Source organism: Balaenoptera physalus, assembly GCF_965194825.1.
Source record: "Balaenoptera physalus genome assembly, chromosome: 4".
Classification (NCBI taxonomy): Eukaryota; Metazoa; Chordata; class Mammalia; order Artiodactyla; family Balaenopteridae; genus Balaenoptera; species Balaenoptera physalus.
In genome coordinates, this window is record NC_138891.1 from 14,559,924 (window position 1) to 14,574,469 (window position 14,546).

Consider the following 14,546-nt stretch of genomic DNA (forward strand, 5'->3'; position numbering starts at 1 on the left):
TCTTGGCAGAAACACAGGACTGGGCCCAGAGTCCTCTTTGAAACCATTTCTAGCCTTGGGAAGCACAGGTAATTGTAACATTGGGGAGAGGGCTCTAGCCAAGAGAAGATGAATCTGTTAAAAAAAATCTTTGAAAACAGAAGACCTGAATATTCTCCCTGATAGGTTGCTATTCTGAGCTCCTCTTAGGAGGAATTAGAGCCATAGGAGCTCTTGAGCATAAATAGTTTTAAGAATATATGAGGGCCATGTTTTGGGGCCCCTTGTTAGTAGTAACTTCTGTCAGAGGACTGTTGCTGATGGAGCAGGAGATGGCTGATGGAATTCCCAGGGAAGCCCAGTATAAAAAAGAAAGAAAATAAAGTGGGGAGAGCAAACAGCCTGTGACTTATTTTATTTCAATTTTTTTGGTTTTTATGTTTTTATTTACTGAAAAAAATTAATTTTAAAGAAGGTAACACTTATTGAATGTTTATTATGTGAAAGGCTTTCAGTTTGTTTTAAACCTGTAACTTTAAGTGTAACTGGCCAAGAAATTCGTCAGTGGTAGTTAATGTCAAGAGAGATAAGAAACAATAGGAAGAACAGGGTTACATATAATTCTTACCAGATCCAGTCAAATAGCCATTTCATTAAGTTACTTTAAGTCATGGAGACTATAATTGAGGTTAAAAATCATTGAATATTTAAGCAAAAGTAATATTTGGGGTTATCTTTTCTCAGGTCTCTTCTGAACCTTTTTATGAGAATGGGCAACAGCTACACATTTGTATATACAAGTCACCTCTTTGAGTGAGCAGATTCTCTATCTTTCAGTCCTGATGGTTTACCCACATTGATTTTGTTCAGCTTTGCAAAGTATTCTGAATACATGATTACTTTTACAGTAAAATAATTCTAACTTGCCCATCTTTGTGTATAGCCTAGTAAAGGGAGTCTCTATATAATTCTTTCAGTATGTTAATTTGCAGCAAATAATTCAGCCTGTGAAATATGCTCCTTTCCATTCTTGAGCAAATCCTTTATCCCACCAAGATCAAAGGATCCCACTTATTCTTTGAGTGACTTCCTCCCTTTGACATGTTAAAATAATCTCCTTTTATTGGTTTCAGAGACCTTGCAAGGTGTTCTTCAAAGTATTTTTGTTGTAGTTATTATTCTCCTCATTTATAATTGATTGGTTTCTTTTATACTCCCTTACCAATTTGGGGGAAATGCCCTCTTTTTTCTCTGATAATTTATATGGCTCTAAAAGTTCTCTTTTTAGCTCCTACCTCTAATGATTATTTTTGTTCCTTGGTATATGCTTTTCATGGAAAGCAAACAGCAAAGAGAAAGTACATAGGCTTTCTTATGGGTTATTGACTTTTTAAAGTTCTTCCTTTCAATTGTCTCCTAAATAGGGCCTATATTTATCACATTCCCTTTTTAAAAATCTGGAGTGTATGGGATGGGTTTCTTGGTTTTCCCCTGTCCCACGAGGATGTGGAATTTAGTTATGTTATTAATTTTTGCCTAGTGCCTCACCCACAACAATCTCTAGGGTCCATTTCTGATCCTGTTTAGGATGAAAGTTCCCTCCATTTCCCCTCCTTGTGGGATTTGGAAAGCAGTCCTCAATTTATTAACATCCAGCCCCCTACCCCTACTCCCATCTCCCATCCTGATTGAGCAGTTGGTTACTTTGTGTTTGGATAATTAAAGCCTCCTATTATTATCTGGATAAAATTATCAGCTTCCCCAATTCTATTTAACATTTTATGTCTCATCATTTCTCTTGAGTAATCTATTATATACATTTTTTTCAATATGGAGAAGTTTTAACGTGAATTCTTTTTACAATCGAAAGTTTTTATATGAAATGTTACAACACGAGTCTATCCTGTGAAGTTTATTCAAATAATACTTTTTGAGTGTCTAGACACTGAGGATAAGCAGAGACTGAAATCAAAATCCATGCGCTTATATTCTACTGAGGGGTGAGGTAGGGAGACAACAAAGAAATAATTCATCAGATGTTGATAAGAGCTAAAAAGAAAAAAAAATATGTAGGATGATAGTTTAGAGCAGCCCTTTTCTACCAGTTCTAGCAGAAAATTAAGCTCTGATGCCCAAAGACACCCTTTATATACAATGAATTAACTTCTCTCCTATGCACCTAGAATGACACCAGCAGTGTACAATGCTTGGGAGATGGGAGAAAACAGTCACTGAAGTCATTTTCTGTAGGGTTTAATACACTTATGGAACCCTGGCAGAGAAAGTCAGAGTGACAGTTGTAGTAGGTAGCACTGCTTTGGATCAGCTGACCAAGGAAGGCCTCTCTGACAAGAAGTCTTTTGAGCATAGACCTAAATTTAGTGAGGAAGGAGGGCCCTGCAGATGCAAGGTGAGGGTGAGGGGTAGAGGGCGGTGGCCAAGTATTCCAGACAGCGACAAGGGTGGGCTTGGTATATTTGAGGAAGAGTTAAGAAGGCCAATGTGGCTGGAGCTGAGTTATCAAGGGACAGAAAGGTAAGGATAAGATCAGAGAAGTGGCTGGTGAGGGGTGGAGCTGGGGTGATGAGGCACGCCAGAGGCATTTCAGTTCAAGTCAGTTCAACAGAGGTTCACTGAGCTCCAACTGTGTGTCATGACCTGGGGGTTTCAGAGATGAATGAACCATGGTCTCTGTCATCTTGCAACTGACAATATAGATTATATCACTTGACTCACACTAAGTAAAATAGTGTGATAAATGCTACACCTTAACAATAAGCAGACAGGTGGCTGTAGATTGAGTCCTCCCAGAAGCAGCTCCTGAGCCAAGCATTCAGGTGTTAGTGATTTATAAAGGAAGTGCCCACAAGGAGGAGGAATTCATAAGAGCCAAGTAAGGGTGGGATTTCAAGCAACAGACTCAGCCTGATCTATGGGGAGCTCTGTAGTGTAAATTACACTGCAGAGTTTGTCACATTTTAAAGCAAAAGAGCTGTTAGTCATAGTCTATCGGCTGCCCAACAGGGTGGTGTCGCTGTCAGGCATTTTTGGTTCCATATAAGTGAGGTGGCTCCAGTGTCAAAGGTAATCCTCTGAAGATTATCACAAAGGGAGTGGAGGGTGGAGGATGGTGTGAACAAAGAGCTGGTGAAAGGGATTCAAGAGCATCTTGGGGCACCAACAGTCTCCATCCTAGGGCTAACAAATAGAGAACCCCAGGGGTGTTTCTGAGTGGGAATGAATACATGCATGAATGACATTCCAGGCCCAGGAATTAGTCTTGAAAATTTTTAAGTATCATTTGGTGGAAACCACATGCCCCAATATTACATTTTCATAGAGGACGCTAAGCTCTTCTGCATAGGAATGGCAAGGTGGTAGAAATATAGTTCAAAAATCTGGGAGATATAGTCATAAAAATGTCATATACACTTGAGTGTGAGTAAGTGAGAAGTGATGCATCTACGGAACAAAAAGTCCAAACTACTTAGAGTATGATGTGTTTTATTAAAAATTACACAGAAGGACTTCCCTGGTGGCACAGTGGCTAAAAATCTGCCTGCCAATGCAGGGGACACGGGTTTGAGCCCTGGTCTGGGAAGATCTCACATGTCACAGAGCAACTAAGCCTGTGCGCCACAACTACTGAGCCTGTGCTCCAGAGCCCGCGAGCCACAACTACTGAAGCCCGCACACCTAGAGCCCATGCTCCACAACAAGAGAAGCCACCGCAATGAGAAGCCTGCGCACCACAATGAAGAGTAGCCCCCACTCGCCACAACTAGAGAAAGCCCGTGCACAGCAATGAAGACCCAGTGCAGCCAAAATAAATAAATAAATAAATAAATTTATTAAAAAAAAAATTACAAAGAAAAAAATTGGTGAAGACAGTCTCTAAATTTTCAAGAAAATATGTAGGTCTGTCAGCAGCTAGTTTTTTGTGTGACTTGGTGTTGGACTGAGAGGGTCTTTTTATCACAGAGAACTTGCTTAAATGTAGATAAGAATCAGTATACGTGAGTGGCACTAGGATGTAGAGCTTGAAATCAGAGTTGTGTCAGGCACCAGGGAGGGCTGAAAGGTTCCCCCTGGGTGCCAATTCTGATTGGTTGAAGTGGGAGGTCACTAACACTGGGTTGAGAAGGAGTCTGAGGACATATCCAAGTTTAGAAGAATACTACTAATAATAGCTAACATTTATTTAGCACTTCCTACATGACAAACACTGCTTAAGCACTTTATATTGTTTAATTAGCTCATTAACAGATGAAAGAGACAAGTACTTGTATTGCCATTATATTTCCCTTTTGCAGATGAGAAAACTGTGCAATCATTATATCTTCCAAGGGCCAAACTGTCCAGGTTTATACAGCTGGTAAGTGGAGGAGTTGGGATTTGGTCCTAGATTCTACTCATAATCACCAGAATAGAGTTGAATGTCATGACTGATTAGAAAAGGGAGGAAGGACATATTTGCCATCCTTGCATTCTGGTCTTTTCCCCACCTTTCAATCACCGTCCATCCCCTTTAACAGCCAGTCAAATTAAACTACATTCTCTTCCTCAATGTTCCATCCTCTTGTGCTTTTGTATGGGCCGTTGCCAGCCCTGAAACACCCTTCTGCTAGTCCTTTCCTGGCTAACTCTTACTAGTTCTTTGGAATTCAGTTCAGGTATCACTTTTTGCAGAAAGCCTTCTCTGATATCAATAAGAATTGGTGTTCCTTCTTTGTTTTTTCTTATAGTGTATGAGCCTCACTTGTAACATAACACTTTTTATTTTGAATTGTGATGACTTAAACTTAACTTAAAATGAGCTAAAAGACAGGGTTCGTGTAGTGTTTTTATTGAATGAATGAGACTTGATTGCTCTCCTTATCTCTGTTCCACAGTACTTATGTAGTCTTCTAAAATTTACCTGCACAGGAGTTGGACCACATGGAATTTCCAGCTTTGTTATCCTTTTCTTATATCAGTTCGGAACTTCCAAACATTTTATTCAGTAAGAATTTTGCTCACTTACATTTATGTTTTCTACTATATGCATACAATATGGTGTTTTCTTCCATGAACCATTCTCTCTCCTTTGTGGCTAAGCTTGCTAAGTGTGGTATCTCCATCTAAAAAATCAACTTGTTGGAAGGGGTACATGGGGGTTTTGACTTTATTAATAATGTTTTATTTCTTAATTTGGGGGAGGTATAGAGGGGCATATCATATGTTTTAAGTATGAAATATTTTATAAAAAATATTACAAAAGAATATATATCTTTATAGATAATATAAAGAATATAAAGAACATAAACTTATCTTAAAACGTCCAGTGTGTTAGGCTAAATCTGTAGACATTTACACTACTAAATGGAAAAAAAGGTACCAGTTATTAAAATACAGATACATAGACATAAAATGGTTATCCTGGCAAGATGGAAACTAGAATCTTGGGTAATCTGTGGGTCTTCATGAGTGAGAAAAATTAAGTTTAAAGAAGATATTTATTGCTAGAGAGATAAAAACATAATTAGCAATCATAAAGCAGTCTGTGGGGGTTCTGATCATCATGGAGCAATGGGTGCATTTCTGGAGACTTGGCTGTTTATGTCTTATCTCTTTCTTTTCTTTTCAAATATTCCTAAATCTCTTACTAAGCAATTTCTGGGGGGGGGGGAAGGGAGGGAGGGGGGCTTGCATAAGCTAACTCCTGATTTATATCAGACACTAACCTATCCATTTCCTGAGATAGGACAGCCAGGTTATACTTGTGAGGCAAGCAGACTGAGAAACAGAAAATGAATGACAGTCTGGATGTTCTTTTTTCAAATTCTTATCCTCAAGCAAGAATTTCTTTGTTTCTTGATGCCTCTTTTTGTAATGATGACACTCACAAAGAGAAAATAAATTCTTGTTTCTAGTTAAAAATTTAAATTACTGATGCTGGTTAAATATCAGTGAAAAATGTGCTTATTTTACCCAGTAGATAAAGCTAGAAGTTTACAAGGTGGGAAAAAATTCCCCCCATTTGAATGCTGTGAAATACATTTTTAAAAGTGTGAGAGCAGAGGGAAGTTAGATTGCAGGCTTACACATCAGGCTTCCATATTTCTGATGTGGCAAATAAAGTCACTTTTTTTTTTTTTCTAGATAAGTTTTTGTGATGTCTTTTTTTTTTTTAAACATCTTTATTAGAGTATAATTGCTTTACAATGGTGTGTTAGTTTCTGCTTTATAACAAAGTGAATCAGTTATACATATACATATGTCCCCATATCTCTTCCCTCTTGCATCTCCCTCCCTCCCACCCTCTCTATTCCACCCCTCTAGGTGGTCACAAAGCACCTAGTTGATCTCCCTGTGCTATGCGGCTGCTTCCCACTAGCTATCTATTTTACGTTTGGTAGTGTATATATGTCCATGCCACTCTCTCACTTGGTCCCAGCTTACCCTTCCCCCTCCCCATATCCTCAAGTCCATTCTCTAGTAGGTCTGTGTCTTTACTCCCGTCTTGCCCCTAGGTTCTTCATGACCGTTTTTTTTTTCTTTTCTTTTCTTTTTTTAGATTCCATATATATGTGTTAGCATATGGTATTTGTTTTTCTCTTTCTGACTTACTTCACTCTGTATGACAGACTCTAGGTCCATCCGCCTCACTACAAATAACTCCATTTCGTTTCTTTTTATGGCTGAGTAATATTCCATTGTATATATGTGCCACATCTTCTTTATCCAGTCATCTGTTGATGGACACTTAGGTTGCTTCCATATCCTGCCTATTGTAAATAGAGCTGCAATGAACATTCTGGTACATGCCTCTTTTTGAATTATGGTTTTCTCAGGGTATATGCCCAGTAGTGGGACTGCTGGGTCGTATGGTAGTTCTATTTTTAGTTTTTTAAGGAACCTCCATACTGTTCTCCATAGTGGCTGTATCAATTTACATTCCCACCAACAGTGCAAGAGGGTTCCCTTTTCTCCACACCCTCTCCAGCATTTATTGTTTCTAGATTGTTTGATAATGGCCATTCTGACCAGTGTGAGATGATATCTCATTGTAGTTTTGATTTGCATTTCTCTAATGATTAATGATGTTGAGCATTCTTTCATGTGTTTGTTGGCAATCTGTATATCTTCTTTGGAGAAATGTCTATTTAGGTCTTCTGCCCATTTTTAGGTTGGGTTGTTTGTTTTTTTGATATTGAGTTGCATGAGCTGCTTGTAAATTTTGGAGATTAATCCTTTGTCAGTTGCTTCATTTGCAAATATTTTCTCCCATTCTGAGGGTTGTCTTTTCGTCTTGTTTATGGTTTCCTTTGCTGTGCAAAAGCTTTGAAGTTTCATTAGGTCCCATTTATTTATTTTTGTTTTTATTTCCATTTCTCTAGGAGGTGGATCAAAAAGGATCTTGCTGTGATTTATGTCATAGAGTGTTCTGCCTATGTTTTCCTCTAAGAGTTTGATAGTGTCTGGCCTTACATTCAGGTCTTTAATCCATTTTGAGTTTATTTTTGTGTATGGTGTTAGGGAGTGTTCTAATTTCATTCTTTTACATGTAGCTGTCCAGTTTTCCCAGCACCACTTTTTTCACAGAACTAGAACAAAAAACTTCACAATTTGTATGGAAACACAAAAGACTCCGAATAGCCAAAGCAATCTTGAGAAAGAACAATGGAGCTGGAGGAATCAGGCTCCCTGACTTCAGACTATACTACAAAGCTACAGTAATCAAGACAATATGGTACTGGCACAAAAACAGAAATATGGATCAATGGAAGAGGATAGAAAGCCCAGAGATAAACCCATGCACCTATGGTCAACTAATCTATGACAAAGGAGGCAAGGATATACAATGGAGAAAAGACAGTCTCTTCAATAAAGTCACTTTTGAGCAAAATGGCTGTTGTTGGCAGAGTGTTCTGAGGGGACCTCACTAATTCAGTTAAAAACTAGGTCATACTCTGCTACAGCAAATATTACTCCACAGAAAAACTCTGTGCAACAATAGCTTTCCAAGATCCTAGCACTAATCACTTTTTGTCACAAAATATAAGAATTTGGTAAAATCCCAGTAAAGAGAATTGAGACTCTCCTGGAATACTTTAAAATAGGCTCACCTCCTTCATTTAGCTATCATGGCAAACTAATAGCACAGCTTGAGAGTTTGCCTATATGTAGATGTTCTGTATCAGGAGGTACAACTTGGACTCAAGTTTAACTAGTGGTGGCTTCAGAATTGTTACAGGAGAGAGGCTAGAGGAGGTTTGGTGTGGGGGGCCTGGGAATCTGCATTTTAACCAGGGCTCCAGGTGATTCTGTTGCACACTTTGGGAAAAGCCTCAGAGAAAAACTCTTAATAATGCAAATAGAAATTTGCTTTTAGTTAAGAAGGACATAAAACAAGTCAAGATATCACCAGAGAGTTCATCAGTTTGGTATGGTTAACAAAAGGTAATAGGTTCTTTTTGCAATATTTACTAAATCAACTGGAATTAAACCTAGTTGTGAACCTGGCTTTTAAATTTAGTCTACTGAATAGTCTTCAGAGTATTTATTCCCTATGAATTATTTTTGGCCTTTAAAAAAATCTATTCTCACAAATTATGTGGAAGCTTTGCTTGTGTTTCCAATCTTTTTTTTTTTTTAACATCTTTATTGGAGTATAATTGCTTTACAATGGTGTGTTAGTTTCTGCTTTATAACAAAGTGAATCAGTTATACATATACATATGTCCCCATATCTCTTCCCTCTTGCATCTCCCTCCCTCCCACCCTCTCTATCCCACCCCTCTAGGTGGTCACAAAGCACAGAGCTGATCTCCCCGTGCTATGCGGTTGCTTCCCACTAGCTATCTATTTTACGTTTGGTAGTGTATATATGTCCATGCCACTCTCTCACCCTGTCACATCTTACCCTTCCCCCTCCCCATATCCTCAAGTCCATTCTCTAGTAGGTCTGTGTCTTTATTCCCGTCGTGCCACTAGGTTCTTCATGACCTTTTTTTTTCCTTAGATTCCATATATATGTTTTAGCATACTGTATTTGTTCTTCTCTTTCTGACTTACTTCACTCTGTATGACAGACTCTAACTCCATCCACCTCACTACAAATACCTCCATTTCGTTTCTTTTTATGGCTGAGTAATATTCCATCGTATATATGTGCCACATCTTCTTTATCCATTCATCCAATGATGGACACTTAGGTTGTTTCCATGTCCTGGCTATTGTAAATAGAGCTGCAATGAACATTGTGGTACATGACTCTTTTTGAATTATGGTTTTCTCAGGGTATATGTCCAGTAGTGGGAGTGCTGGGTCGTATGGTAGTTCTATTTTTAGTTTTTTAAGGAACCTCCATACTGTTCTCCATAGTGGCTGTATCAATTTACATTCCCACCAACAGTGCAAGAGGGTTCCCTTTTCTCCACACCCTCTCCAGCATTTATTGTTTCTAGATTTTTTGATGATGGCCATTCTGACCGGTGTGAGATGATATCTCATTGTAGCTTTGATTTTCATTTCTCTAATGATTAGTGATGTTGATCATCCTTTCATGTGTTTGTTGGCAATCTGTATATCTTCTTTGGAGAAATGTCTATTTAGGTCTTCTGCCCATTTTTGGATTGGGTTGTTTGTTTTTTTGTTATTGAGCTGCATGAGCTGCTTGTAAATCTTGGAGATTAATTCTTTGTCAGTTGCTTCATTTGCAAATATTTTCTCCCATTCTGAGGGTTGTCTTTTCGTCTTGTTTATAGTTTCCTTTGCTGTGCAAAAGCTTTTACGTTTCATTAGGTCCCATTTGTTTATTTGTGTTTTTATTTCCATTTCTCTAGGAGCTGGGTCAAAAAGGATCTTGCTGTGATTTATGTCATAGAGTGTTCTGCCTATGCTTTCCTCTAAGAGTTTGATAGTGTCTGGCCTTACATTTAGGTCTTTGTTTCCAATCTTTATGTCATTAGTGATTTGTGTTGCTGAGTTGATTTCCCTTGTTAAACAATGAGTTCCTCAATCTAGCAGCTTATATAGGTATTCTCAAGCATGGCTGGATACAAATCACCTGTGGAACTTTTTAAACCTATAGTTGCCCAGGCTCCACTCTTCACTCCAATCGGAATCTCTAGGCACAGGACCCCCAAAACCTATTTCCCTAAAAGCGTTAACGTACACCCAAGCTTGAGGACCAGTGGTTTAAAGACAGCACAATAAACTTTCTCTGAGACTTTCAAACATATTTTTCTTGGTTAGACGTTTCATTACTCCAGCTGCATCCAGAACCATTGTTGTGCTAGATTCAGTGTATTCCCTGCAACTCTGAGCTTTGTGCTATGCTATCTCTGATAGAGACACTCATGAACAATGTCTGAGATTGCTAAGCAGGTTTCACTTGTAGGGCTGATAAGTCAGAGGCCCAAGACACACTGACAAGGGTGAAGTTTTCTCTAAGTGACAGCTTGATCACCTTGAGGAATAGTGAGAGAAAACTTCTGGAAGCAGTGTCACACCACCTGGTCTGAAGTAGGAAGCACGTTTTGGAGAATGCAGCACTTAGACCTTTGAATCACTTTGGTGCAGTCTTGAGTAATAAGAGCTTGACTGTGCTGAACAACAAATATTCTAGCAGCCAGTCTGAAAATACTTAGATTTAGGTCAAGTTTTAGAGATGACAGAGGCATTGGGCTTCCTGAATTCCAGACTCCAGAATTACTGACAGAAGGTTATCTCGACAATTTCAAAGATCCCTAAGATAGGATATTACAACCTCTCTGGCTTATTTTGGATAGTTCTGGCCTGAATTGTCCAAGATGCTGCAACAATTAGCTCCCTCCATGTTATTCCTATATGTTTCTTCCTGAGTTTGCCTGTGTAGTTCTGTGACAGACTGCAAGTTTCCAGAAAGCAGAAACCACTCATGTTGCTTCTCTGGCCAAGAGTATAGCACAGTGACACACATGCCCAATACTTTAAGATGACCTAGTTCTCAATAAGGAGCGTCCACCAAATTGGCACAGGTTTGTGTCCCATGGGCCAAGGATGGGTGATGTTGAAATTAAACATACCTTCCCTCAGCCTGTGCCCAAACTACGAGCGTCACCAGAACACCCCTTGTTTAGTCAGTCCCTGGAATGCTTTCCATCACTTGAGGAAGTAAAAGGTCTTGAAACTTTTAGATAACATGGAGCGGGGGTTACAACCATCATTTTCTGACAAGTGTCCTCAAAATATTGCTACCCAAAGCGTGGTCCTCAGAACAGAAACATCACCATCACCGCCTAGAGCTTGTTAGAAAGGCAGAGTCTCAAGCCCCCATCTCAGACTTAGTGGATCAGAATCCGCCTTTTAACAAGATGCCCAGGTCATTCTTATTCATATTTAGAATTTGAGATATCGATTGATCTAGTAATTGATCAATCTAGCGCCAATCAACCCCCCAAACAGACACTCAGCCCTTTGTGCACACCTCGCACCCGCTCCACTCGGTAGCAACCGAACCCCCAGAGACATCGGAGAGGGTGCTGCCGAGGGCAATTTGGTGATTGGCTGGCACTATCACGTGACCGGGGCTGGTCCTCCCGTGCTACTGGATTGGCTCTCGCGGACGCTGACGGACAGGGCCGGGGCGGGCCAAAGCCGGGTCGGAGAGGCGCGCGCGGGGGCGCGAAGGCGCGAGAACGCGAGTGCGCGTGCGCAAGCGGCGGGGTTTTTTTTTTTTTTTTTTTTCCCCCCGAGCCGTCGGAGGGAGTCGGAGCGCTTCTCCCGAGGTAAGAACCGCCGCGGGGCGGCCTCCCTGTCCTTCCGCTGCCGGGTGCGGGCGAGCGGGGCGGGGGGAGGTCTGGGGTTCGCCCGCCCGGGGAGCCTCGCTTGGGAGAGGATGCAGACCCGGGCTCAGCCATCACCCTCGGTGCCTCGGTTTCCCTTTTTCTGCCCTCTAATGCATCTCCCCATCCTCCTCACCGCGGTGACGGGTCCGCCTGAGGGGAGTTGCCCACCTGGCAGCCTCGCCTCAGCCTTTGTTTCCCGCCCGGGGGGATTCTGGTATCGACCCCCTCCCGAGGTAAAGGGTGAAAGGTAGTGGGGCGGGGGCCGGGGAGAAGATGGCTTTAATGCAGTGGGACCTGTCACATGTGAAAACGAAGAAAAAAATGTGGTGTCACTTTGGCCAAGCCGCGGGACTCGAAGTAATCCGGCGGCGGCGAGCAAAGCCGAATTCCTGGCGCAGCCGTGCGGGCTGGGGTGGGGGCAAGGACCGGTGGGCCAGCCCAGGTGCACCGGTGCAAGGCTTCTCCGGACCTGCCCGCCAGCTCTCAGTCCCGGAGCTGCACCGAAATTGAGCACTTTCAGCCTGTCGAAGGAATACAGAGATCCGTAAGGAGACGGAAAATGATGATTTTAAAAGCAGCTGGGCATTGGCGGAGCAGGTCTAAATGAGAGGCTACCATAAGAAATTACAGCGAAACTGATGACTGGTAATTGTGAGGAGGGAGATGCCTGCAGTGAACTGCAGACCAGACCATCACACTGATATTCTCTTTCAAGAAAACCTTTTTCTGAGGGGCGGGGGGGGGGGGCGGGGGGGTGGTGGGGAGGGGAGGGAAGGGCGTTTATCTCTGTAAACTGGTTATCTCTGTAAACTGAGGTTTTTCTGGGCTGTCGAAGCAAGTAATGACTTATTTCCAGCATGTTAATGGGCTGTAGGGAGAAGGGTCTAAATTACACCCATTTAGATCTCCTTAATTCTTTGAAAAGTGCGTGTTTAAAGAAGACCATTGGATGCCAAACCTGCTTATGCATGGGGGTGGGGGGGAATGTCTCCTTTAAGTCATAGTTTAAAAACGGAGGCATCCCCTGCCTCTTTCCTTCTGCATTTTCCCACACCTGCAATAGCAAGGGCACACTGTACATCTTATAACGAAGTATAGAAAGTCCCTTCAGTTTTCCACTGGTTAATTTGTTAGATGTACCTGGTAGTCTGCTTGGTAAGAAGTGGTTCAACTAACTGTTATTAGGAAGATTTTACTCTATACTGGAGTTTCACTGTAATTCATTTAGAGATTATTCTGGTAGGAAATGGACAAGAATCTCTCAGGTTCCTGGTAGATACCGCTTCAAAGGCTTTTTATTACTCTTACCTTCCCCATACAAAGTTTTGTGTTTTTTTTAGGAAACAATGTGATTTTTTTCAAGCATCTAAGACACACTCCATGCCTGTGAAATGCCTACACTTGCTAAGAAATCAATTTACTTGGCAAGTTCAAGCTAATTGAAGAGGGAACACTTAAATTTGTTAGGGGGAATCAGAATTAACATCAACTGTAACAAATCAACTTTTGGTGGTTCTCTGGGGTGAGCAAAAGTAAAAGAGAAGGTGCTGCAAAGCTTGTTGGGAATATAACAAATGACTCTCGTAAAGTAAAATATAGATTGTCACCTGACAGCTTGGAATAGTAAGAATAATTTTAAAATTTGTCAGTGATTTGTTTTTAGCTGGTGTGCAGTGGGGAGAGGAAGGAATTCCGAGGCTGGGGTAGGTGGTGTAGTTTGAAAAGGTATATGCTTATGTTTAGAGAGAAAAATGTCACTTTTGTTATATAAATACACAAAGGGCATGCAGTGTTTATCTTTAGCCTGTGGAAGGGAGGCAGGGGTTTTGGAAAGGTTGAGAAACACTTATTAGGTTACACAAGGGAACACAGAAAGATTGGCAGGCTTAGTTCATCTTGAGGGAAGCAACGTACCTCGGTGACCTACAGGACAAGGTTTATTCTCTGAGTCAATAAAAGCCCACTAGTGTAGCTTTCAAAGCAACAACAAAATCATTTCTTTTCTGTTGTTTCTGTCCCCTGGGTCAGGGACGGGAGGGATGGAGAGTGAATGAGAGAGATTAGAGTCTGACCTGCATGCCTAAGCAGTAGCGTCCTTTGAGCAGGATCTGTGTCACATTGTGTAAATCTAAGAGCCTTCACGTTGAGAGGGGTCTGAGCACCTTCCCTGGGACGCTTGCTGTAAGATAGAGCGGGATAACATTGCCACAGGTGGGGGCACGGGTGAGATCATCTGATACAGAAGCATGGGGGTAAAGGAGAGCTAGAAAGTGTTTAATTCAGCAAGGCTCAGCCTTGAGGAGCCTTGAGGAGGCATTTCTAGGCAGAGCCTCCTCACTATTGGCTAGACTGGTTGGGCTTTTTGTGGCTTACAGAAGACCTGCCCTTCACGATGGGGGCTCCTGTGGAGTTCTGTGTGTCAGATTGTAAGCATCAGTTATGCTTGTAATGTGCTCTAGAAAAGAAAGGCTCACAAAGACACAAATCTAGGCTGCCATTCTTTCAGATCCTTGACATGTCACCCACTGGCTTCCAGAAAACAAGTTGTGCCCTCCCTACCAGTAGATGGCACTGCTGTCTCTGGGAATTCCTGGAAGAGATGAAATATAGAGGTGGCAAACCAGCAGTGTGTAGCCTCTAGTATAGATTTTGAAAGGCTGTATCGGTTCTCAAAGAAAATCTAAAAGAAAAAAAAAGTTCTGAAAGCCAGAAATGTTGCTCTAAAGTAGGGATGGTGATTGTGGGTGGGAATGG

At 41.3% G+C, this 14,546-nt stretch overlaps 1 protein-coding gene across 4 annotated transcripts in view; it reads left to right on the top strand.

Annotated features, from left to right (window-relative positions):
• The first annotated feature begins 7,065 nt into the window (after window positions 1-7,065).
• Window positions 7,066-14,546, top strand: part of TMEM108 (transmembrane protein 108) — a 378,497-nt gene continuing 371,016 nt past the window's right edge. For 3 of the 4 annotated variants that reach the window (XM_082459295.1, XM_082459296.1, XM_082459298.1), the window contains exon 1: window positions 7,066-11,732. The gene's annotated coding sequence lies outside the window, so the exon portion shown is untranslated. Of the gene's footprint in view, window positions 11,733-11,975; window positions 12,026-14,546 lie in introns of those variants that run through there. The other variant, XM_082459297.1, reaches the window with a different exon arrangement.